General features: G+C 34.8%; 1 protein-coding gene across 1 annotated transcript in view; it reads left to right on the top strand.

Moving 5' to 3' along the window:
* The first annotated feature begins 10,128 nt into the window (after positions 1–10,128).
* Positions 10,129–25,787, top strand: part of LOC126769108 (tolloid-like protein 1) — a 110,330-nt gene continuing 94,671 nt past the window's right edge. The window contains exon 1 of the mRNA XM_050487655.1: positions 10,129–10,207. The gene's annotated coding sequence lies outside the window, so the exon portion shown is untranslated. The remainder of the gene's footprint in view (positions 10,208–25,787) is intronic.

Genomic DNA, 25,787 nt, shown 5'->3' with positions numbered 1-25,787 from the left:
TTTGGCAGCATTTGTATAACGTAAATTCACTGCTTATTTTTATAGGTAATATCAATTCGAGATTTGTGGCTCGACCTATAAATTTCTTCATCAAATTTTATATATATATTAAGCTGACGTCATCAAAATATATAAATATATATATCTATTAATATATCATAAACATTTTACATTAACTGCTATTTTAATAAATATATTTTAAAGACAAATATGAAATCTGCAAATTTTACAATTTGAATTTAATTGATTATGATTTATTATATTTTTTTGTAATAAATACTATGTAGATACTTACTGTAAAGGCTTTGTCGAAGCTGGCAGAGCAAGCCGTCAGGAGAATCGTAGCTCATTATAAAAATATTTCTTGCCCGGATATATAAATAATTGCAAGTTGGTAGCAGATCACTGACATTCATTACAACTACAATAGATCTAAGGAATTGAACTTTTATTAAAATAAGAAGTCTACAATACACGTGGCTGTATACTGACGTTACTTTTGACTTTGAAGCGGTCTATTTTTACTGTGTTTATTTTCTTCCAGCCATGCTTGTCCAGCAAATAAAGATTCTATAGTTATGTAAATTTCAAATAAAATGTTTTGATTTATAAACTGAGTAGAAAACTTTATTTATCTGTAGAATGTTTTCAATATTCAACAAAAACCACGTCATACAATACAAATTTATTCAGTGTATTTAAAAAATTGCGCGTGCAGCACCATACACGTGATAGGAAACTTCCTAAATATATAGCCCTCTTTCTCTCTTCGTCATATTATTATCTTTTTTCTCTCTCAAATTGAAATATGCCTTAACGTGACGTATCCTTAAATTTCAATTCTCGTAATGAAAATCTCAAAATCGATTTTACTAAATCGCCACCTGAGAAGTTTAAAAAAAAACAGTCAAGCCTGTTAAATGCATTTTAATGCATTTAACACATTTGCGAAAACCTTATATAAATAAAGACTAACGTATAGTTTATTATTCGTTAGTTAATTGCATAAATATTAGTAACAAAATAATGCTCAAAAATATGTAAATCATTTTAATCTTTAGCGGTTATAACTTATAAATCTTGTGAGTACATACCCTGGTATAGTTTTTACAGTTCAACATTTCTTTTAATTTTTGGCTGAATATTTAAATAATACTTTTGTCGAAATTTTAATTTAGTAACGTTTTTTTTTTACGCTAGAGAAACATATTACGCGTTTCCCCACGAGTACAGTGGGGGAAACGCGTAAGGCGTTAAACCGGCGCCAAGGCGCTGATTGCGCCCTGAACATCGGAACACCCACTAAAAAACCAGCGGTACCCTTTCCGTCGTAACGAGAAGCGTCACGGGATCACTTGCGCATGCTACCGTGACGCTCTGACAGAGGGCCCGCCTATGTGGGCCTCCATTCTCTAGGGGGATTCCCTGGGTTCTGAGAACCACTAGAACTGAGAGGGAGAAGGTTCACATAGCGCCTCTTTCTTCTCTCAGGTCTTCTTCGATTGATTACCAAATAATGCCATGTATTCTTTTCGTTTGAATATCAAATCAATAATGAAAAGTGAGATCAATATTTAACTAAGCACACGCTGACCAACGTGTATAAGTATCTAATACAGCAGCTAGTGTTTAAAAGGCAAATATACTATATGAATATATTACTGATTAACTATAACTTGATACATTTTAGGTATTTGGAAATGAAGAAAGATAATGATTTAAATGAGCTACAGAGGATCGGAGAGGTTTCCGGGCGAGCAATCCCACTCCAAACGTTCGCCGCACTAATTTTCCGGCCGAGACTCTATTAAAGGAAATGCAAAGTCAGATATAAAATTTTACGACATTTTATCATTTCGCGAGTATTACCTTTTGCGGAATGTCGTATTTTGGAAGTTAGATTTGGATGACGATAAAATGTGACGGTTTATTAAATTAAAATTTAATTATAGGGATATGTTTTCTGTATTTGCTGCTACGGCGATTGCTGAATATATATTTTATTCAAAATAATATTATTTTATGATCACCTTCTTCTAAGTCGTTTAAGAGCGGTCGTGGTGCTGTGTCACGCTTATGGTTATCACCAGGGTTAAAATGACTAAATTTCAATTCTGGGAATGCGTACATACGATTTTTTTTATAGGAATATTCCTCATTTTTGTAATCATTTTTTTAAAATATTCAACGTAAATATTGATGTAGCTTGATAGTGCTTAAAGAGTTTTATTCAAATATTAATTCTAAATAGGAGTTTTTACAAAAGAAAGTGCTCTGCCTTATCTTCATAGGCGAAGGGCGAAGGTATTAAGTAAGTATTAATTTAAAGTAAAATTTATTATGTAAACCTTCAGCAAACGGTGTAAAATAAATTATGGATTTTATGGTGTATTTTTCTTAATAACACTAAAAATATTGCAATTTTCACTGGTAATAATCAGCCGACTCATTGGCTTTTATATCTATTGTCTTATTTGAAAGAACAATATTAAATGAAAAAAGAGAGCTATTTCGATTTACTTAATTGTAGCATCTTATGTTTAGGACAGTCTTGAGGGGTACACGTTTAGGGAGATGGCCTGGGGCGCTAGGATTGATATGTGGCGCCAGTGTTAGTAAATACTGATCGATGAACGAATAAGATAAAATGAACAACGTAGAACCTAGAAAACGCGAACAAGTTGTAAATGAACAAAAAATAATAAATATAATCTGCCTTATAGCAAACGGTGTAAGGATGCCTGAATAGCTAACCTCTGTTTGTTTTGTTATGTTTTATATGTTATGTGTTGCTTAACATAAAATATGTTGAAACTTATCGCCAGTATTTATATTTATTATTATTAATATTATTATTTTTTTATAAGATAAAGCAACTCTTGCGGACCTGCCGGGGTAGGGGGTCTTTGTACCCTGAGAACCGCCTCCAAATGGAGGCCTGCAGAGGCGGGCCAACCGTCGGGGCGTCACGGTAGTATGCGCAAGCGATCCCGTGACGCCCCTCGAAAAAGCGGTGTGGGTACCGCTTTTTTTTTAATGGGTATTCCAGCGCATTCTCGGCGCTGGCGAGTCCCACATACCCCCCTCCCCACTTCAAGTGAGGGAAACGCGTACACGCGTTTTTTTCCAGCGAAAAAAAAAAAAACTCTTGCTGACTTATTCTACGTATAGTTAACTAATAACATGGGCTAGAAGTTCCATGTATTACTTCCTTATCCTTTCAAATATGCAATACAATTTTATAGGCACCTATTTCTATTTTTTTTATATCAGACCATCGACGTTTTATCGATATTAAACACATTAAAAGTAATACTATTTAAATTTGGTCGACACTTTGAAATACTGTCTTGTGTCTGTGTGTCGGAAAATTGCGCGTTTGGTCGCTATAATCTTCTTATATTTAGAGTCTGTACTCCGATGTCCGCGTACCTGGTTAACTAACGAACTAAATAAGCCAACGGAAAACCAGATGCAGAAATCTAGCTAATTAAGCCAATGAGCAGCATAGGAATGGTGAAAAGTTATAGTGTTTGTCCTGTTTGTGATGTATTACATAAGGTAGATAGATGACAGTAGATATTGCACTGCTGGGCAATGGCTTAGCCTCGTAATGAGAAGGTTTGGATATTAATCCCCGTCGTTTCAATGCGTGTTGTTGATTGAAACAAAGTCTTGCGCTGTAGCGTATTAATCTTACGGCAAAGAAGGTACGTACCCGGGGTGGCAGGTTTTGTAGACGCCTTTCATAGTAGTTACCCAGTTTTTGATTTGACTTTTCTAAAAACCTACCTAATCAACACCACAAAAATACTATTAAACTATTTCTTAGTAGTTACCTACCTACTATTAATTAACCAATAGTGGATATGAACTAGTAGCATAGTGGATAGAAATTAAGCACTTGTAAATTCAATGGTGTTTGTCTCGAACCGTTCGGAAAGCAATCTTCTGTTAGAATACACTTGGGCTGTTTCCTCTGGGGTCGTGCATGCTTGAGGTGGGGGCCTCATGTGTCCTATTTCAGACGGCCATAAGGAGGACGGCAACCGAGATGGCCTTGTGCTGTCGTATGCTAGCAAGAAGTGTGGGGGGCGAGATTACCTTCGCCCCTTGTAGAGAGCACCGCCGAGCCACGAGAGAAGCACAGCACGGGAGGGACCGCGGATGCATTATATCAACACCATTCTGCGGCCTCTCCAATCCGCGCCGAGCCACTGCCATCGCAGTGGTTTTAGTGGGTAAGAATCCCACATAGCCCGATCCCCCCTTACTAACTACTACTAAGGAGCTAAAATGTTATGTTCCTTGTACCTGTAATTACACTTATTTACTACTTAGGTCCTCAATTTGAATAATTCCAATAATAAATAACTTAAACATTATCTTAATACTGCTAATGATTTTAGAAGCTACACAAATATATACATAACTTCATGACTGCTCCAAGTAATGTAATATTTAAAACACAGAAGAACGCTTTTTAACTTTAAAGGCAATGTTGTGATCGGTTTATTTATTTATTAGATCGCCAACAAATTACACACAGATACATGATAGCACACAGTTTATAAAATAAAAAATTAAAGAAGTGGTACCTCAATTACAGGTGATATCAACAATAAGGCAATTAATCAAATCAATCAACAGTCAATCGTTGTCCACTGCTGAACATAGGCCTCTCCCAAGGTGCGCCAAAGCTCCCTGGCCTCCGCCTTCCGCATCCAGTTGGTGCCCGCCACCTTCTTAAGGTCGTCGGTCCACCTGGCTGGAGGGCGCCCTACGCTGCGCTTGCCGATTCGCGGTCTCCACTCTAGGACTCGTCTGCTCCAACGGCCATCGGTCCTACGATATACGTGACCAGCCCACTGCCACTTCAGCCTGCTAATTTTGCAAGCTATGTCGGTGACTCCGGTTCTTTTCCGGATAATCTCATTTCTGATCTTATCCTTCAAAGATACTCCGAGCATAGCTCGCTCCATAGCACGCTGAGCGACTTTGAATTTGTGGACTAGTCCCGCAGTTAGTGTCCACGTTTCGGCACCGTATGTCATGGCAGGTAAGACGCATTGGTTGAAGACTTTCGTCTTCAAACATTGCGGTATAGACGACTTGAGGACTTGACGAAGGTTGCCAAATGCTGCCCATCCCAAGCGAATTCTTCGATCGGCTTCCTTCTCGAAGTTGTTCCTACCGACTTGTATTATCTGTCCTAGGTAGGTATATTCACTAACAACTTCGAGAGGTTTCCCCTCGACGTATATCGGTCCCGGCACAACATGCGTATTGAACATGACCTTGGTCTTGTCCAAGTTCATACCGAGACCGACACACCGGGAAGACTCGCCTAGGCTACGCAGCATTTCGGTGAGTTGTTCCAGCGACTCTGCTAGGATGACGATATCGTCAGCAAATCGAAAGTGTGAGATGTACTCGCCGTTTACATTGGCTCCATACCCAGTCCAATCCAGCGTCTTGAAAACGTCTTCCAACGCGTTGGTGAACAGTTTCGGGGATATTACATCCCCCTGTCTCACCCCTCTGCGCAGTTGGATCGCCTTCGTCTTACAGTCCTGGATGTGGACAGTCATTGTAGCGGCGTTGTACAGACATCTCAGTACCTCGATATATCTCCAATCGATATGACATCTTTGCAATGAGTCGAGCACTGCCCAGGTTTCGATGGAGTCGAAGGCTTTCTCGTAGTCCACAAATGCCATACACAGCGGCTGATTGTACTCTTCGGTCTTCTGCACAATCTGCCGAACAGTATGGATGTGGTCCACGGTGCTGTAGCCTGATCGAAAACCGGCTTTCTCTGGGGGCTGGAACTCGTCAAGTCGTCTGGCGAGACGGTTCATGACGACTCTTGAGAACAGCTTATATACGTGACTCAGGAGGGAGATTGGTCTGTAGTTTTTCAAGAGGGTTTTATAACCTTTCTTGAAAAACAGTACCACCTCACTCCCGCTCCACGTTTCCGGGGTCTTGCCATGTTGGATGACGGAATTAAAAAGGCTTGCTAGCTCTTTCAGGACCGGAGTCCCGCCTGCCTTAAGCAACTCTGTTGTGATTCCGTCATCTCCCGGAGCTTTGTTGTTTTTAAGCTGTTCTAGAGCCGCCCTAATTTCGCCTTGGTCAACGACCGGGAGCTCCTCGGAGTAATGGCGCGTAAGAGGGGCGCGCTGGTCATCAATACTGATTCCCACGGGTTTATCCGATCTTGAAGAGAACAACTGCCCATAAAACCTCTCTACTTCTCCGACAATCTCAGGTCTAGAGGTAACGACCCCACCATTTTCAGTTTTAAGTTTTGTCAGACGCGGCCTCCCAAACTTGCGAGCGAACACTTTCGATCCCCGATTTTGCTCAATCGCAGCCTTGATGGCACGGGTATTGGAGCGTCGGAGATCGCGTCGCGTCAGCGTTTTTATTATTCGATTTAAGGCCTTATCTGACAAAAACGATGGTAGTTCTCGTCGTTTTCTCATGAGCTCGAGTGTCTCAGCAGAGAGTTTTGGTGCGTTGTCTCTTCTCTGTGGCGGAAAACACTTGCGGGATGTGTTTTGCAGTATTTTGACCAGCGTGTCGGTTCTCTCATCAATGCTGCTTATGGTTTCCAACGCGGTGAATTGATTTTGAAGTCCCATTTGGAACTTTTCGGAACCTTGAGCAGCTTGGAGCATGGTAGGTCGGAGAGTAGTCCTCATCATTCTCAATCTTTCGGCTTTGAAGTCGATATTTAGAGGGCCTCGAACCAAGCGGTGATCACTTCTGGTATTAAACCTGTTGATCACTGAAACATCTCTAAATATGTGTCTTTTATTCGAAATGATAAAGTCTATCTCGTTCCTTGTCACGTTATCGGGGCTTCGCCAGGTCCACCTCCTCTGAGGCTTCTTTTGAAAGAAAGAATTCATCAAAAACAGCCCCTGCGCTTCGAGAAACCACCAGCATTTGCCCCCTGTGATTTCTGCAGCCCAAGCCGTAAAGTCCGACTTTCGATTCACCGCTATCTTGTACTCCCACTTTAGCATAACCATAACAACATTGTAGTGGGCCTTCGAGGTGTCGTTGATGGCCTTTGCGATGTCCTCGTACATCGCTTCGACCACATCATCAGAGTATGTCGAAGTAGGCGCATATACCTGTACAACCTTCAGGGAGTACCTGTCGGAAAGTTTAATAAATAGAATAAGGCAACATATACATTATAGCTATTAAGTACTTTAATTTAAATACGGAGCACTGAGTAATGATGTTGCCGGTAGTTTGCTTTTTTTTCCTCTTCTATGGGTTTTTATAAATGGACGGAGATATTTATGAGGAAGTTTTAGTTGTATATAATTCATTATAGTTTTGTGTAAATTGGCCGGTCGTATGATTATTGAATATGCTGAAAATAATTATGCCGACTGGGAAGCGAGTGGCATACGTCGCCTATACCAATAGAATTATATGTAGTACGATACGTATTATGTACACCTTTTGGAACAATATGGTCATCACTACTATTAGAAACTTTTATAATAATTAATTAGAATATTAGTAATTCTTGGAAAAAATGGATCGTTGGTATAGTATAAAAAAAATTACGTCAATTATATCACATGACTCTTTAGTGTAATTAAAAAAGTGAGCTCTTTAAAACGAATAGGAAAGTATGCAAAATTAACTTTATATAATGGACAATGATGTTATTGACAGATGTAATCATATATTTAAGATATTTGATTTTAAAATTTCTATTCGCTCGATTCAGCTTTCTGCACTTAAGCCTAAATCTAAATTGTTCCGATATTATCATATCAATTGAATGTACAAGAGTTTCAACGATTTGAATATCTGCTATGATAATTCAACAAATGTGTACCTTGTTTTTTGAATCTAAATATAAACAAATTATAGCTGTATGTATTTTTTGCTAAAAGAACAGTAAGTTAAAATTTATAATTGGCAGTGCGTTAACTAGCGTCATTAACTTTTTTTGATAAGGGATGTATTAAGTTGACAACTCTAATGTATAGCGTATTCCAATCGAAGAAGGAGTAAAGATAAACAGACCTTATATTGACATATTCTCTGCAATAATTTTGCTATGTTACAGTAAACAGTTCTCGATTAATATATATTTATTTAAAAGCCGAAATGGCCTAGTGGTTAGAATGATGATTGTGGTTTCAAACCCGGGCAAGCACCAATGCATTTTCATGTGCTTAATTTGTGATTATAATTCATCTCGTGCTTGACGGTGAAGGAAAACATCGTTAGTTAACCTGCATGTGTCTAATTTCATTGAAATTACGTCACATGTGTATTCTACCAACCTGGATTGGAGCAGCGTGGTGGAATAAGCTCTAAACCTTCTCCTCAAAAAGGAAGAGGAGGCCTTAGCCCAGCAGTAGAACATTTACAGGCTGTTACTGTACTAGTGTATATATTTGTTTATAATACAACGTTATGTCACTTAACTACGTTTATCTATTTTAATTTTACTTCCAAAGTACCGACAACAACTTCGTTTAAATTAAAATCGCCATCTTATCACGAATCCATAATGATTACGATAGATTATTTAAGGTCTACCGACGTAATGATTCGTCAATTCAATGACAAAAATGTTTATTTGTCTTTAACCGTATGATATAAAGGGGATAAGTATGTTAAAATGAGCATTTGCGTAGTCATCGAGCCAATACGAGCTGTGAAAACTATGTGAACAATTGTCGGTTTTCTGTGAACCCCTTTGTGTGTATGTTGCTTTAAGCCAGCTTACAGATTGATGATCGTTGCGAGCATATTCAAGCATCGCTTTTTAGTTCTATGTAATATCTTCACCATCGACTGAATGCTGTGGTCAAAATAGAGAAATGAAGTTTTACGGGACGTAAAGTAAGCAGGGAATTTACGCTATGATCTTGCATGAAAACTCAAATTTAACTTTTTACAAAATATAGAGTAAATATTTTTATTAACTCAGGATAATTAAAACTAGATAACTTATCTGAGGTCAGTAAAGTGAAATCCGAGTAAAAGATGGCCCATTAATTCATCAGTGAAGGGTCTTGAATTTTGACAGGTACATCCTGTACCCAGAGGAAGGGGAAGTAATGGTTCAGACGCAGATGTTACAAGCTGTTCCCCTAATCTCTTAGCTAAAGTTCGTTGTATTATTCAAGCTTATAATTAAATATCGACTTCTTTTTTATATTCTTTTTTATGGAGTTAAAATTTTATATACATTTAAATAAATTGTTCGGGAGTGGAGTGTTTTCGGTATTTGGAACTCTTTTTAATCTTCTCTTTTTATCTTATCTAATTGGTGCGAAATGGAGGTGCTAAATAATAATACATATACATAATTTTTTATTTCGAGTAGTGAATAAATAATATTGAAATATTTAAGAGCGTTTAAACCAGATTAAGAATTTACATGCGCTTATAAAAAGGATTTTGAACCAGACAATTATTATAAGTCGCTTAAAATAAAATACTACACAAAAGATTAGTCTCCTATTAATTGAAGTTTGAAAAAATACTGAGACTTAGTATATGTAGGGTCACCACCGCCCATAGATAATGGCGATGTAAAACATATTAACCAATCCTTACATCGCCAATGCGCCTCGAAACCTTGGAAACAAAGATGTTATGTCCCTTGTGCCTGTAACTACACTGGCCCTTTCAACCTCCACCCCCACCCAAACCCCCACAACCCTAAAAGCACTTAGTAAACGTTTAATAAAAAACTTATAAATTACAAAAATATGCAAGTCTATTTTACTAAATGGGCTAAAGATAAATCGTTTACGGTGCTTTATACATTATACATTATTTATACACCAATGATATATTGTATAATTTCACCAAACCTGGAGTAGCGTCATGGACTGAGGTCCAAACCTTTTCCTAAAAAAGATACCATAGCCCAGCAGTGGGACAGTTACAAGCTATTTTATGTATTAACATAATTTAACCAATAGCAACACTTAATAAAATTGGATACATAAGTGTATTTGAACGAGCTACTATTAGCACGTTTTCACTTTTCATGTGTTAATCTGATCTTATAGAATCACCCCTGCCGGGGATGCGTCAGACGTTCTCGGGTGAGCGTGGAGGGTGGACGTCTCCAACCCTTAGCTTGTAATCGACTTGAGATCGCGAAAAGTTCCATACACGTGTGTGTGAAATTATACGAATTATTGTAAGTATGCATTTAATGTATTTTTTATTTATTTTACTTTTTTATTTTAATCAAAAAATAAATTTATTAGAATACCTTTATAATTATAAATATATATTAAGCAATAAATCTAATAAAAAACTCCTAATTAAAATTACACTTTTTTAAAAATAATGTCAGTTGAAAATTATTTGCGTATTTCATAGTTAATTAACAATATCAAGTAGGCTATATTTCATTTTATTAAAATTTAAATTGAATCCATTTATATAAATAGGAGGGATTTATCACCCAGTTATTTGTAAGTAAGTCACATCGCGTCGTAATGGCTGAATAGATTAGAACGTAATTTGGTATTAAAATTGAGACTTTTTACCGAGGAATCCCTTCTTAGATCAGGAAGTAAGTTTTTATAAATATGAAATTAATTTTGTCCGTCTGTTTCTTAGCACATTACGGCTAAACAACAAAATTTATCAAAGAAACATCATAAAAATTGACTTAAAAGTAAACTAGGATTCGTATTAACTGTGAACTTGAAACTTATTTGGTCACAAAATTCAATTATAAATCGGCAAGCTATATTCGGACCGGATTATTCGTCATATTTTCTATACCAGTATTTGTACAAAAAAAATGGTATATAGTACTTTTAAAATTGATGGATCCAGAAACCCAACCTGAAATATCTAAATATTTATGTGAGCATAAAACACATACATTCTGATGTAATTCAATTTAAAACAAGACAGGGTAACAATGTTGTTGCTTGAACACGTAAGAACACAGCCAGGAATATTTTTGACGTTAACAAGCAAACATTCAGAAAATCCAAGTAATCTGTTTTGTATGTATGTACAAGAATAATATAAAAGTCAAAGATTTGGTTGTCTCGTCAGTCGGCTGTCGAGAAAAAGGAACGTGGTATTTTCAAGACGTCGATAATTAATGATTATGGTATTATACACAAATATATGTATATATTTAAATAATGCCTATATTTTGATTTTCTCAACACTGGACAAATTATAATGACGAAATAAGATAATATAAGAAATAATAAAAAAGAATAAATTGTCTGCTACTTATATAATGATATAAAATACTTTCTCCGAAACGCTTTGCATTTTCTGGTATAAGTTTTATGTATTTATCTTTTCAGTTAGGCATTAAAAATATATATTAATTTTCAGCTTAGATAAATATTCTAAATACACTAGCTAATTTTGATTCACCTTAAAAATATTTACATTGTTTTATCTAAATAAATATTTAAATTTGCCATACTAAGTCTTCGCTTATAAAATGAAATACAAGATGAAATTGTAGTTTATTAACTCAATAAAAACGGTTCCGTATCGTATTCAAACCTACTATTACAGATCTTAAGTGGATGAAAAGTTTGCTAGGTTTAACACAAGAGTTTTCTTTCAATTGAAAGCAATTTTATATGTAACTTGGCGACGAGAACTTTCGGAGAGGGCGAAATCCCTTTTCAGACGTAGACGTGGCATTCAATAACTTTGTTATTTGATGAATCATCGAGTTGAGAGTATACTTCATTTCAATGGATCTTATTCGAACGGCTTTTAAAAAAGCACAATTATAATTTTCACTTTTTAAATACCATAATAAATATGTATAGCAATTTTTTATAGCTACTAAATTGGATTTTTTTTTAAATATTAGAAATGCAACTGACAAATATTATAAGATGTCACTTTCATCTATAGATGTTCCTTACACGGGATTGCACTATAACGTCATAAATTCCTGTTGTTCCTTGAACTTATATGTAATAACCAGTGTAAGCTTGTTACATTACACCATTCAAATAAAAAATATTTCTGTTATAGGATATTTTATAACTGTATGGTACCTATCCAGTCCAGAATGTAACCCCGTGATAAATAAATATCATCCGTTTGTTTCAATTTAACAAAGGTGTTATATCGGCACTGAGGGGCCTTGGTATTGGACTTACCAGGGAGTGAGTGCGAGAAGAGGCGTATGCGATATTTGCTTAGTCAAAACCAAATAACCTTTTGTTGGATAGTGTTTTGTAAAGCGCATACAATAACATCTCGATTTACACTGGATATATTAGTATTTTTTAATTTTCGACATCGTCATACTTAGTTATTTGGTACTTTGTCGTTTAGTACAAACATTAAGGTTCTTACCTATAGAGAGATTTTTATCATTTTATATAACTGATAGTTCATTAAATAAATTATATTTAATTTCACAATATAACCTCGTACTTTTTTTAGTCGGTTCGTAAACAGATTGAAACGGGTCCGTTTGATCAATCACTACAATGTAAGCTGAATTCATTTCGTTCGATTTTACACCTGCTTTGGCAAACTCGTTAAAATCTACATAAAAACTTCAAAGACCCTTGAAGATACATTGTTATTTAACGCGCGAATTCTATCTATTATTTCGTATATATTTATAAATCATTCAAAATTTTATATTAATATTTAGAGCACTACAATACGGTATGTGTGGGTTAACTGCTGCAACTAAAATTTTATTCGTTATAACCGGCTTAGCTGAAATTCAAACCGCTATCTAATATTTTAAATATTGTATATATTTGCCGATTATTTTAATTTTTTATTTAATAGACTAGAGATTTTTTAGCGTGCCCTCCAAAATTGTTTCACATACACGACATTTCAAAATCAACTAGCAATTCAACAGCTTTGACATGACAAAAAAATGCATTAAATTTGTTCGTATTCCACAAACGTAGATACGGCTCGCCCGCTGTTAGAGATTCGTTAAAAAGTAAAATAAATTAAATATTTTTTATAAATTTTATAACGTATTTGTTAAAGCATAAAAAGAGATTTTCCGGTAATTGTGGCGTACATTTTAAAACAAAAATATACTTCTAACCACTATAATTACCCAACAATTACACAGGATTACGCTCTTTTATGGGACAAAAACGACGCTTTCACACATCTTCGAAAGGCGTTAACTTTGATGATTTACGGCTTTCATTAAGGCTTTTTGATTCGTCATAAAGCTCCCTCAATTCTATATGTTCTTGATAATTCAATTCAGTGCTTTTCCTGTCATAACCAGACCGTTAAATATCTCAAGAGTTCCAATGATATCCGGACTGTATTAATTTCCATTTTCAACGATTCCTCTTGGAAATTGAATCAGTAAGATAGGATCGCTTTTTTTCATTATAGGTTTGTTGGCGAAGTCTTTGATGCGAGATATTCAATTAAATCAGGATTATGGATTTGAACTAAGGTAGTTTATTCTAAGGTAAGCAATCCGGTAAGTTCAGAGACCACTTGGTTATGCCTTAGTTTGCAAAAAGCTTGGTAATACCAATTTGGTAAATTTTGTAGGAAGATTTTTTTGTATATGGGGCGTTGATGGGTGACAATGGATGAGTTATTTTTTAAGTCAATTGATTCCTCTCTTACAATTTATTTTTTTATTAAACTCTTAGCTCGCTCACGCTTTTTCCTGTCTTTACCATATCTCTTAAAATTCTCCCTCTTTTTTCACACGCATTATTCATTTTCTTTTTACCGATGCATACGTTAAGAGGGTTTGCCTATAACCGAAGGCGGAGGTTCGGGAGCTTTGGCGCACCTTAGGAGAGGCCTACGTCCAGCAGTGGATTACGATTGGTTGTTGATTGATTGATTGATTGATGCATACGTAATACGTTAGTACGTTACATCCCACTCCTAAAGTAACCATTGGAATCTTTAAATAAAAGACTAAGACTATTTTCTGATCCACCATATTGGATTTTATAATATAAAATTACATAGCTCATGACACGAGGGTTTTTGATTTTGTGTGGAATAGAATCGGGAACGTATCGTAACCGCTATAAATTAGTAGAATTGGTCCCCAGATCTTGTGATCCTGGGATTAGTCACCGTTGAATTTGCCATCCTATTTGATTCTAAGTGTGAAGGAATAAAGAGTGAACTCGTGTTTGTGTTAACAGTTGTTCAATCTAAAATATTTTCTATTCCTTATTACACAGCACATAAGAAAGAGACAGCATTATGTTTCGTTCTATCTGTTAGTCAAATTTGGAAGCGACATAATTAGCATCATTTTAATAATATGGAGTGTTTACAGACAATTTGCTAAACCAGCAATGTTTTTCAAATGGAACATGACGATTAAAATTCGTTCGCGTGTAACCAAGCTTTGCCAAGTTTGCGGTTAAATTGCTAGATATATAAACAAGTTTAATACAATTGTCATAAATAAATAGTTGACTGCGTTGACACAAACAAGACTACCAACGTAATTGTTGTTCAAACATTGCTTGGTGGCTCTTACTGCCCTCAATGAACTGCTTATATGTAATGGAAGGTATCGCTCTTTAGCGATAAAGCCGCCTATTGTAACATAAGATTTTGGTTTTTACTGTAACTGTTTTGTTTTGGATTGCAATAAAATATTTTTATTAAAAATTTGGAATAGCTAAACAAGTAGCTATAAGAAAAGTAGCCTTCCTTATCCTCCTCAGCCGCGTAATATACTTCCTTGGGGTTAAAGCTTGCTTCATAAAATCGATTATAAAAGTGATTTGGCTGTGAAAGCGTATCAGACAGCAAACATAATTATTTTTGCATTTATAATATTATCATCAGCATTTCGTTTTCGTCCGCTGCTGGACATAGGCCTCCAATGATACGCCACTAAGCTCAGCCAGCCAGTTTTCGGTTCTACGACATATGTGACCAAAATTAAAAAACCCTGCAAAAATATATCCCACGCTTTTATATGAAATATAACGATCATACTTCAATTTAGTAGCTTCACCTGTAATTTGACCCAGATGGAAACAAAAAAATAAACGCTGTCTATAACTGCTACATTTTTTAATGTTTGGAGCTCTACACAAGTTTTAGCGGCTCACACAATGGCAGGTGCACCCTTTTGTTTAAAAAGGATTACATTTTATATATTTACATTAAAAAGAATCAATTCAATTCAAATTGAAGTTTCTTTTCTTCATTACTTACTTTTACTTGCTTTCTCACTTAATTTAGTCAATATAAAAAAATCTAAAGGTCAATCCAGAATCACTTAGAGAAGAGAAGAATCGACGAAAGAACTTCATCGTGTTTTGTCAGAGTTCATAATAATATTTTATAATTTTCATTAACCTGAAATCAATTAAAATTAGAGTGAATAGGCATCTTCTAGGCAAGTGCGCTCCATCTTAGACTGTATCTTCACTTTCCATCAGGTGTGATAACAGTCGAGAGCTATCTTATATATTTAAAAAAAAAAACAATCGTTTTACTATAGTGGTAGAACGCGTGAATCTTAACCCGATGATCGTGGGTTCGAACCCAGGCAAGCATCACTGAATTTCCATGTGCTTAATTTGTGATTATAATTCATCTCGTGCTTGACGGTGAAGGAAAGCATCCTGAAACCTGCATGTGTCTAATTTCATTGAAATTATGTCACTTGTGTATTCTACCAACCCGCATTGGAGCGGCGTGGTGAAATAAGCTCTAAACCTTCTCCTTAAAAAGGGAGAGGAGGTCTTAGCCCAGCAGTGGGACATTAACAGGTTGTTACTGTAAATAATAAATATATAATATATTAATATAATTATTTAATTCAATGTGACGTCACATAGCATATAATCGGCGGATGGTATCCTTAACCATGGTCGGATAATAATAGTAATATGTACCTTAAAACCAATTATGAAAAAAAAGTGTTGAATATAAATTGTTCGAACAAATTCGCTTTAAATTTAACGTAATTCTTTTTCATGAAAATTGGGTAGATTAACTAAATAAAGTGCTCGATCCGTATTCGAATGATTTTCCTTTAAAAGGTTTTTGAGTTATTTTTAATCTTTACAAAGGATTTTAATACGTGAAACGGTGTTACATTTTGTAATACCTGATTGTACTTTAAAATATATGTTTTTTTTTATATATTTTTTTTTATAGAATATGTAGGCGGACTAGCATATGGGCCACCTGATGGTAAGTGGTCACCATACACCCTTAGATATTGGCATTGTAAGAAATGTTAACAATCGCTTACATCACCAATGCGCCACCAATCTTGGGAACTAAGATGTTATTTCTCTTGTGCCTGTTATTACACTGGCTCACTCACGCTTCAAGCCGGAACACAACAATACCAAGTACTGCTGTTTTGCGGTAGAATATCTGATGAGTGGGTGGTACCTACCCAGACGAGCTTGCACAAAGCTCTACCACTAGCTTAAAATTGGGTTATCTCAACATATAAAATTTTTATATGTATATAAAAAATAAAGATCGTTTAGTTATATACATACATTTTTAGTTTGGCAAAAAATAAATATTTAATAGTACGTTAGAAATAATTTATAAATGTTTATTTTCTAAATCGTTTATATATGTACTTACAGCATACAAATATAATGAAAACAGAATCCCATTTTGTTTTGTAAACAAAATGAGCAAATTTTAGATCAAAGGGCTAAATAAATCATAACATAACGTACGTGATCAACAATTATATTATTTATTCCGATAAATGACTACGACAAAGGTCGGCTCGTCCGACAAATGTTAGACGAGTCGATCGCGACAAACTAGGCCTGGATTAACTGGGATAGAAGAATTCCAATAATATTTCACTGGCCACCCTACGGATAGACCGCGGATTAATCAGTAAGCGATAAGCGTATTGCAATTACACACATACGCTATGTACATAAGCTATGTATATAAATTAACGAGTATGTAATATATTTCCTTTTCTTTCATTCATACCTAGATTCTAATCTATATAATCCACTTTCAATCACAATAATGGTAGAAACATAAACATTATTTATTATAATGATCGATACAATTAATTATAAAATACTTGATTTCTGAGTATTAATTTTCCGAGTCTGTTTGACAGGTGATGAAGTTCGTTCGTTTAATTTTGTCAAATGTCGCATTTGTCAAAATCGCTATCGATTCAAACCTCAACCTCTTCGGAGTAGCACTGGGTTGTTTGTGACATGCCATTAATTTGGGCGCAACTACCGCTTACTCAGGATTAACTATTAGCGCTCAGTTAATCCCAGTGACCAGCTAATGTTATATACATTGTTGTTGTTTTGTTTACATAAATTCGTTTCTATATTTACTCTTAGTGTGACTATTTTTTTATTCACATTTAATATAGAAACATTACACTTAATCATTGCTAGGCAAAGTAAAAAGTCACAAAAGCCACAGCCTTGCAAAATAAACCGCGATCTAATATTAAAATTTTATTGTTTACCATTTTCAATATTAGCAAGAAATAATCAGTTGACAATCATTTAATTCCCGGGGTTTATGAATCTAATAATTCTATAATAACCTTTTGCAGACAAACGTAACCTTTATATTTTTTTTATTTAGCAACCGAGGTCGATATCACGTTTTCTGGGATCCTATTGTAAAACCGTCTACATTGCGCTACAAAAAAGTTTCTGACTATAAAATCATGTAACGAGTACTAAGTCTGTGATTTTTCCTTGTTAATGTTTTAAGTCACAATTTCAGAACGTAACATAATACGTAACATTAGATTATATGTATTGAAAAGTAAGCGTAAACAATTTCTGTAAATCATCATCAATCATCTAATTACTCACGTAATGTAACACTAATTGTCTTAATATGACGGTTAATATCTTTTTTAAAAAGACTCTTATTCGTATACTTTATTGCTATAAGCCGTACTGAAATAAACCGTATCTTTAGTATGCAGACCATTTTCACCTCAGAAGCGCGTTTTCCGGCAATTTCGCTGGTAGGTCTTGATTCATTTAATTTCCTGCTACGAGATTAATTTGTCAAGTTACGCAAACAAACTTATACACTTTAATTTGGTATGGGGTAAAAATTACATTACGTGCTGATATTTTTTTTTTCATAAATAAATTTGTAAATTAAATTAATATAATATTTATGCTGAGAATATTTTTATTATCATTTACCAAAACAAAACAATATAGAATATTATTTCAAGGAATATTAATATTGAATGGCAAATTGTAGACGAATACGTGACAGTGCTTACTAATTCCATCGAAAGTTTTTGAGAAGTATCCATAAAAAGTCGAACTTGGCATGTGGTGAGGTTTTTGCCTTTGTTGGCTTTCTTATTGTTCAAGATGAATGGGACACCTCTTCGCCGTCCTACTTTCGAGCTGATAGTAAAGAGCCATTTTTTACCTTACCTCGGACTATTTTTAAACACTTTAACCTTTTCTAAAACATTGTATTATCTCCTAATGTGGCTATTATATATACTATAATCTTATAAATACGCTAGTTATAAACAATTTAACACTACACTGTTCGTTTATACCTTAAATGGTGAATTCCTTTGAAAGATTCGAAATGATAACGAGGTCCAAATCGCGATGGTAAATTTACTTCATTTATATTTTTAAATGAGATAAGGACACTTAGTAAGTAACAGCCTGTGAATGTCCCACTGCTGGGAATACTTATATATAAATATATTAAGTTAAGGCATTCAAGGTATTGTATATAAATTTATTTTTTTAATAATATGTCAACATTTTCTTTCATTTTGATATTAAAATCCTTCGCTGTAGTTGCTTATGTATAACACTAATAAAAGTTAACATAAGTATCATGCCGTGAATATGTCCAATGGGAAAACGACTCCCACAATTCGATTGCAGATTCACAAGCATCTATATAACGTCTTCCACATGCGTCCTCATGATATTAATTTTAAATGTTGACCACGAGGTGAAAAAGTGTAAATTCGATCAGCTTAATACTTCCTTACCGAGCTTAAATTAACGGTTTTCAATTGTGATACCTAAGTTAAAATGTCTCCGAGGTTTTATTTAAGTCCACTATTGTTTCAGTTCCGTCATTTGAATGAAAATAAAACAGCTAAGTCGACTGTTTCAAAGTATTTAATCTTATTTAACCGTCTACTTAGAATTTACTTATAGCGAAATGAATTAATATTGTTAGAAGATTAGTGCGATCCGCACCCGAAGCATGAGGATAACGGGCTCGTGAGAGTTTTGGTATGGTTTGCTCATGTTTCATATCAAGAGATTAAAGTTCAGCAGTTCTGTGCAAACTCAAAACTCACCACAGGACACTATATTGAAATGTCAAAATATGATACGTGCCAATGACATAAAATAGACTCTATACGTATAGTACATTGAGATGCTGATGAGTTCTTACTAAATAGCACAGTAGATAAATTAGAAACATTAAATGGTAGGTTTGTCTTTTGTGTCTGTAATTACACTGCCTCACTTTAAACCGAAACAAAACAATACTAACCATTGCTGTTTGACGGTTGAATATTTGATGATTGGGTAGTACCTTCACAAATGGGCTTGCACAAAACCCTATCACCAAGTATATACAGGCATACGTATATCAAATAAACTAAAATGTTAACATACATAGAATCGAAGTAAAATATAATTATAAACTTTATAATTACCATAATATTAAAATATCTCAATATAATCTTATTATACCCACTAAAAATAATAGAATAAAATCTGACCTTTATTATTTTCAGCTTAAGAATCTTCAACAGTATCTATATTAAAGACTATTTCTAACGAGCAGACTGTTCTAGAAACTAAAAGTTTAAAGGAAACTTTGTCATTCTTCGTTTTGTTTGAAAACAACTCCTCGGATTCTCGGATGGATTAAGTCTACGACATAAAATTGAAATTTATTGAACCAATGATTCGAATTAGATTTATTTTATACAATTTATACGAACCGATCCTGTTCGTGGATGGGGAAAATATCGTAAGAAAACCTGCATGTGACGGACAAAAACTGCCACATTTATCCACTCATCGGAGGAGCGTGGCGGAGTAAGCTCCAAACCCTTTCCTCAAAAAGGAGAGGAGGCCTTAGCCTAGAAGTAGGAAATTTAAAGGCTGTCATTTATAGATTGCATTTGCACATTTAAATTCGGTGGTTCTGCCTTGGTTTGAACCTACAATAACTGTATAATATACTCACGCATACACAAACGCGCGCGCCCGCTCGCCCTCACACGCAAACACGCAAACACACTCAAGCACGTTCTTACACGCACCAATAAGCCCGTCTAAAAATATGGAAAATAGTGTGTACATATGAATAATAGTAATCTATACTAATGTTATAAAGGCTACAGTAACCCTCTCTGTCTGTCTGTTTGTTACGCTTTCAAACTAAACCATGGAATCCATTTTAATGGAATTTATTATGAAGCAATCTTGAACCCTAAGGAAAGACATAGGCTCCAATATGCAGGTGAAGCTGTGGGCGAAAATTAGTACTTATAGTAGGTAAGCTTATTTATTTTTTAAAAAGACCCAACACCAGACGTGGTATACAAAACAAATTAAGTAAGGTTTAAAAAATCAATTCATCTCGTGCTTGACGGTGAAGTAAAACATCGTGAGGAAACCTGCATGTGTCTAATTTCATTGAAATCCTGCCACATGTGTATTCTACCAACCCGCATTGGAGCAGCGTGGTGGAATAAGCTCCAAACCTTCTCCTCAAAAGGGAGAGGAGGCCTTAGCCCAGCAGTGGGACATTAACAGGCTGATAATGTCCCACTGTCACCAAATGATATATAATATTGTTAATATACATAATATTGTTGTAAACATATTTTGACGTCACTGTTAGTGTACCCACATTACTAAAAACATCCCGAAGCGTGTACCGATCTCCAACATTATAAATAGATCGGACAGCTCTTTTTGTGTCATCCTGGATTCGAATTCCGGGAAACTGTTACAGTTACTGGGTTTTAACTGTCAAGAAATTCTCAGTACTCACCGGGATTTAATTACGTATAGCCTGACACCTGACCTATCTCAGGTCGAATTGAATTGCCGTTCCATCGGACTGTGAGTTAGACAATAAAGAGAGTGTAGTTGACCGGAGTAAAATTTGGTCAGGATGACGTCAACATTTTAACTATTAGAAACTTAAAAAATCATAACTTATTAATATATATATATTTATATATATAAATATAATAATATATAAATAATTTATAAATTAACTACTCAGATCAACAGCGATACTGAAATGCTGTTTATTTCTGATATGAAAACGGTAAGGTTATAACCAATATTTCACCTTATGGTAAGACTACGCTCTCCCATTAAATACTATATTTATCGTACCCCAATGTAAACTGTCGATCGTCGTTTCAACGCCAGACACAGCGTCACCGGTCAATATATATCTCTACAGCGAACGACGTCTCGATCACAACAATAGTCGATAAACAGTGCTCAGTGCTCGCGTTTGGTGCTTTTTTGATATTTGGTATTGACGCTAGGCGCGATGTTTACGCTGGTATCGTAATTCGAAATAACTAGAGACAAAGCGTTTGAACGTTTGTAAAAGACCACATCATTACAGTTCTATGATAAAATTGTGACTTGGTGTACGGCGTGACGCTGTAAAGGGTCGATGTCGTTTATAGGAGACCACAGGCTAAACTGCTCCAATACGGTGAAGCGATTGGTGGATTACCGTAATAAATAAAAATAATGTTAACGTTTTTTTTTGCATTTTACACCACGCATTTTATAACACATTAGCTCGTTACGGGGGAATAGATCGATTGGCGAATAAGTTTATATCTCATTGGTTAAATAATATATCGATTCTAAGTTTTCCCGTACGATATCGGAACAGACTCGTATCGTATCTTAATAGTAGTTTTTTACTTATTAAAATACTTACATAATAGTTGAACGATAATTGTATATGAAATGGATCGTTATTGCCTAAATAATCACAGGAATTAACCGACCATAATGTCTGCATTCGACACAAGTAACCACTTACGTGAACGTATTAGGGAAATGTCGACGTCTGTCTACCGGAATGATTGCTCAGATAATGCGGAACAATTACCCAAATTGAGCATATACGGCTCTATATCGATTTACTGAGCGTCCACTGAATACTATATCTTGGCATTGTTGGTAAAAAAGTTAAAAGTAACAACCAGTAAACCAGCTGTCCTCTAATGCTTAAACTCAATTAAAAGTTTTGGAGCTCTATCCACCACGCTGCTACAATAAGTATTGGCAGATTTTCCGTCGGCATATTCGGGTTTCTTCATTATGTTTTTCTTCATTGCCGATAATGGATTATAAGCACATACTATGCAATTGAAAATACAGTCTAGCTTGCTTTGGGCCATCTCGGTTCTAAAGTTTGTTACGAAACATACTATATACATGTAAATATATGTTTATAGCGAACCCCATGTAATGGAGTGCTAGCTTAGATAGAGCTATGCATGAGATAAATTATCTTGATTATATTACCTTGACTAACAAAGGAATATCTGATATTGACGTACAATTGATTGGGTTTAATTATATTTTGCAATTACTAGTCGATTGGCCCAGTGATTAAAACATGAAGACTGAAAGTCGTGACTTTCTGTTTTAGAAGTTTTCAAGAGCTTGTGTTTAGAAGTGGTAAAAATACCGCCGTGTAACGTGCATGTGTGTGGGTTGAAATCATGAAATTTGTACATATGTGCCAAGTTGTGAGTCATTCGTAAAGAAATTAGGTCTTTGCCCAACAATGTGATATTTATGCGATATGGACATTGCATACATACCTAAGGATATGACTCGTGTTGAAGGGAAGAGAAAAACACACAAACCCCAAACAAATGGGATAAATCTGAGTGAAATTTCTGTTACAAGGGTTGTCTCATGTCTTGAAGAGATTAAAGTGGCAATATCCTGTGTTTTGATGATGTACATACTATTGTGTTTTATTTATCTATAGTCTACGGATAAATAAAATTATTGTATTCGCGACTGCGAAGTCATGTTACAAACGTATAAGCAAAGTATATGTTACCTAAAATATATACAATGTCGATATTTGTACAGCTTTATTGTTAGTTTTACCACCTTCTATCAAAAACACCTGATTGAAACAAATTAATGGCGCCCAAAGCGTGCGTAGGCCCGTAATAACCGATTTAGCGTTTTATTAAAAGCAGTCGTTTCGTGAGTGTGCAGGTGACAGTGATGGATTCATTGTATAGGATTTTTAATTTAAGGGTTGAAATTCGCTTAAAAAGTTAAATACGCGGGTATTTTTATTAGCACCGTCCATTTTGAAGTTGCACAATAAATAATTTGTCACTCACGAGCAATTCAAAACGTAATCGTAAGGTAGTGTTCACTTTCACGAGATGGCGGGTGTTTTTAATTCCTCTTGTGATTGTTGGTGGCGTAAAACATTTTGAGAAATCTTGCAAATGTCGATAGAAAAAATCCTGCCGTGTCCATCAACCCGCATTGGAGTAACGTGTTGGAAAACTCCAAACCTCGAAACGGGAGATGGCCTTAGTCTAACCTAAAAAACTTAGTATTGTTGCGTTCTGGTTGAAAGGATGAGTGAGCCAGTGGAACTACAGACATAAGGGACATAATATCTTCGTTCCTGAGGTTGGTGGCGCATTGGCGATGTATGGAATGGTTAATATTTCTTACAATGCGTTGTCTATGGGCGGTGGTGACCACTAAACATCAGGTGTATTTGGCAGTTTGCTTACTTATAACATAAAAAAAAAACAAGTAAAAAAGAATACCATCGGGATATCTGCGGGTACTTTACTTTAAATTAACTCATTTCGAAGCAATTGATTTTGTTTTGTGAATAATAAGTTTCCCAAGTTTACAGACACCGTACAATTAATAGTAATGATTAAGTTAATAATTAAAAGAAATGACTTTAACACTATGAGATACTATAATAAGCGTTGTATTATGCGAAACGTAGATTATATATATTTTTTAATTATATATTTATGTTTCTCTCCAAAGACTTGCGTTCGTGCATTATTGAGTTTTCTTATCTATACTAATACGATAAATCCGAAAGGAACTTTGTCTGTCTGTCTATTACGCCTTCAAGGCTAAACCACTCAACCGATTTTGATAAAATTTGTTATGAATCAAGCGTGAACCCCAAAGGATACTGTCTACTTTTTTATATCTGCCTACCTAGCCCACCTAATTGTATTATATATTGATATCTTATGGTGTGCTTATAAATATGTATATAAATACAAGACTGCAATTGTAAGGTACATTTATATGGATAAAACATTAGTAATGCTACAATAATGGACAGGTTAACTAGCCTTGACCCGAGACAATAGCAATACCGCAAAGTCCTACGACATTTGCATTTTATCCAAGCTAGTCGTGTTTAATTGCTTGCTTAACAAGCGATTTAAGTGAAATAAATAAGCATTTATTTCAAACTTTCACAATATATATATAACATTTTAAAATAATTAAGCTAAACGATATGATTTGTAATAATTAAAGTGACAAAAAAAATAGCCAAAATGTTTTAAAATAATAATGCCTCCGTCCGCGACGTCGTGTTGATTAAATATCCACTATAAATTTTATGAAAGTAAGCTTACTCCGTCAACAATATTATCACAAAACTTTAGCCCTAACAAATGACTCCAAGTTGCTCGGAATAAAAAATAACCAATTTTCTTTCAGGAATGATCGTCGACTCTATTTTTAAATAAAAAAATGATAAACATATTTGAGATTGCAAATCATTATCGACTCTTTTTTTAAACATATAAAATAGGTCAACAGACTGCCTAATGAAGGTAAGTGATGATCACCGCCCATAAACATTATAGACATTGGCAATTGAAAACCTTATACTTAAAATTTAGTGAGCTTAATATAAATATGTAATATACCAACCTACATACATATATATACATATACACTTATACACACATACATACATATAAACTTATAATTTGATGGCCAAGTTACCACGGCTGAACAAAAATCAGATGCAGAATCAAAGCTTTTATATTAATTTCGAGGTTTTACAACGCCAGCTTTCTAAGCTACGATAAGGCGTATTATTAAATCGTATTTTGTTTCCCGTATTGTAAACTTATCATTATTTTTTTCTGTTCCATTTTTCGTTGTATATTATATAGTAGTAGGTTCTTGATTCTTTGCTCACGTGATTATAGTTATGTTCTTAGAAGGATTACCTTGTCGCTACACAGCTTAAGGAAACGAAAAAAACTTAACATATTCATCATCAGTGCAGCTAATAGTTACTATTTCAAACTGTTAATCCAATAATGAAGAAAATACCTTGTCTTAATGATGCTGTTTTCCTTCTTTGTACCATCGGTGGACGGACAAACGGACTACCTGATGTTAAGCGATCACTACCCCCATATACATTAGCCCGTAAGAAATACTAATCATTCTTATATCTCCAAAGCTCCACCATAATTTCCTAAAAATTATCACATAATAAAAAAAATATGTACGTATGAATTAATAAAGTGCGAAGTATTTGTATATATATACAAATAAGTTATAATAAATAAATAAAGGTATTATACAAAAAAATGCTCTATGCACATTAAATGCTCCTCCATCCTCGACATCAACAAAATCAAACTACTTAGGATAAAAAAGATAGCTTAGGAGACTTATTCTGCCAAATCTACGAGTGGCTTG

Source organism: Nymphalis io, chromosome 6 (assembly GCF_905147045.1).
Source record: "Nymphalis io chromosome 6, ilAglIoxx1.1, whole genome shotgun sequence".
Lineage (NCBI taxonomy): Eukaryota > Metazoa > Arthropoda > Insecta > Lepidoptera > Nymphalidae > Nymphalis > Nymphalis io.
This window is presented reverse-complemented; position numbering and strand designations above follow the sequence as displayed.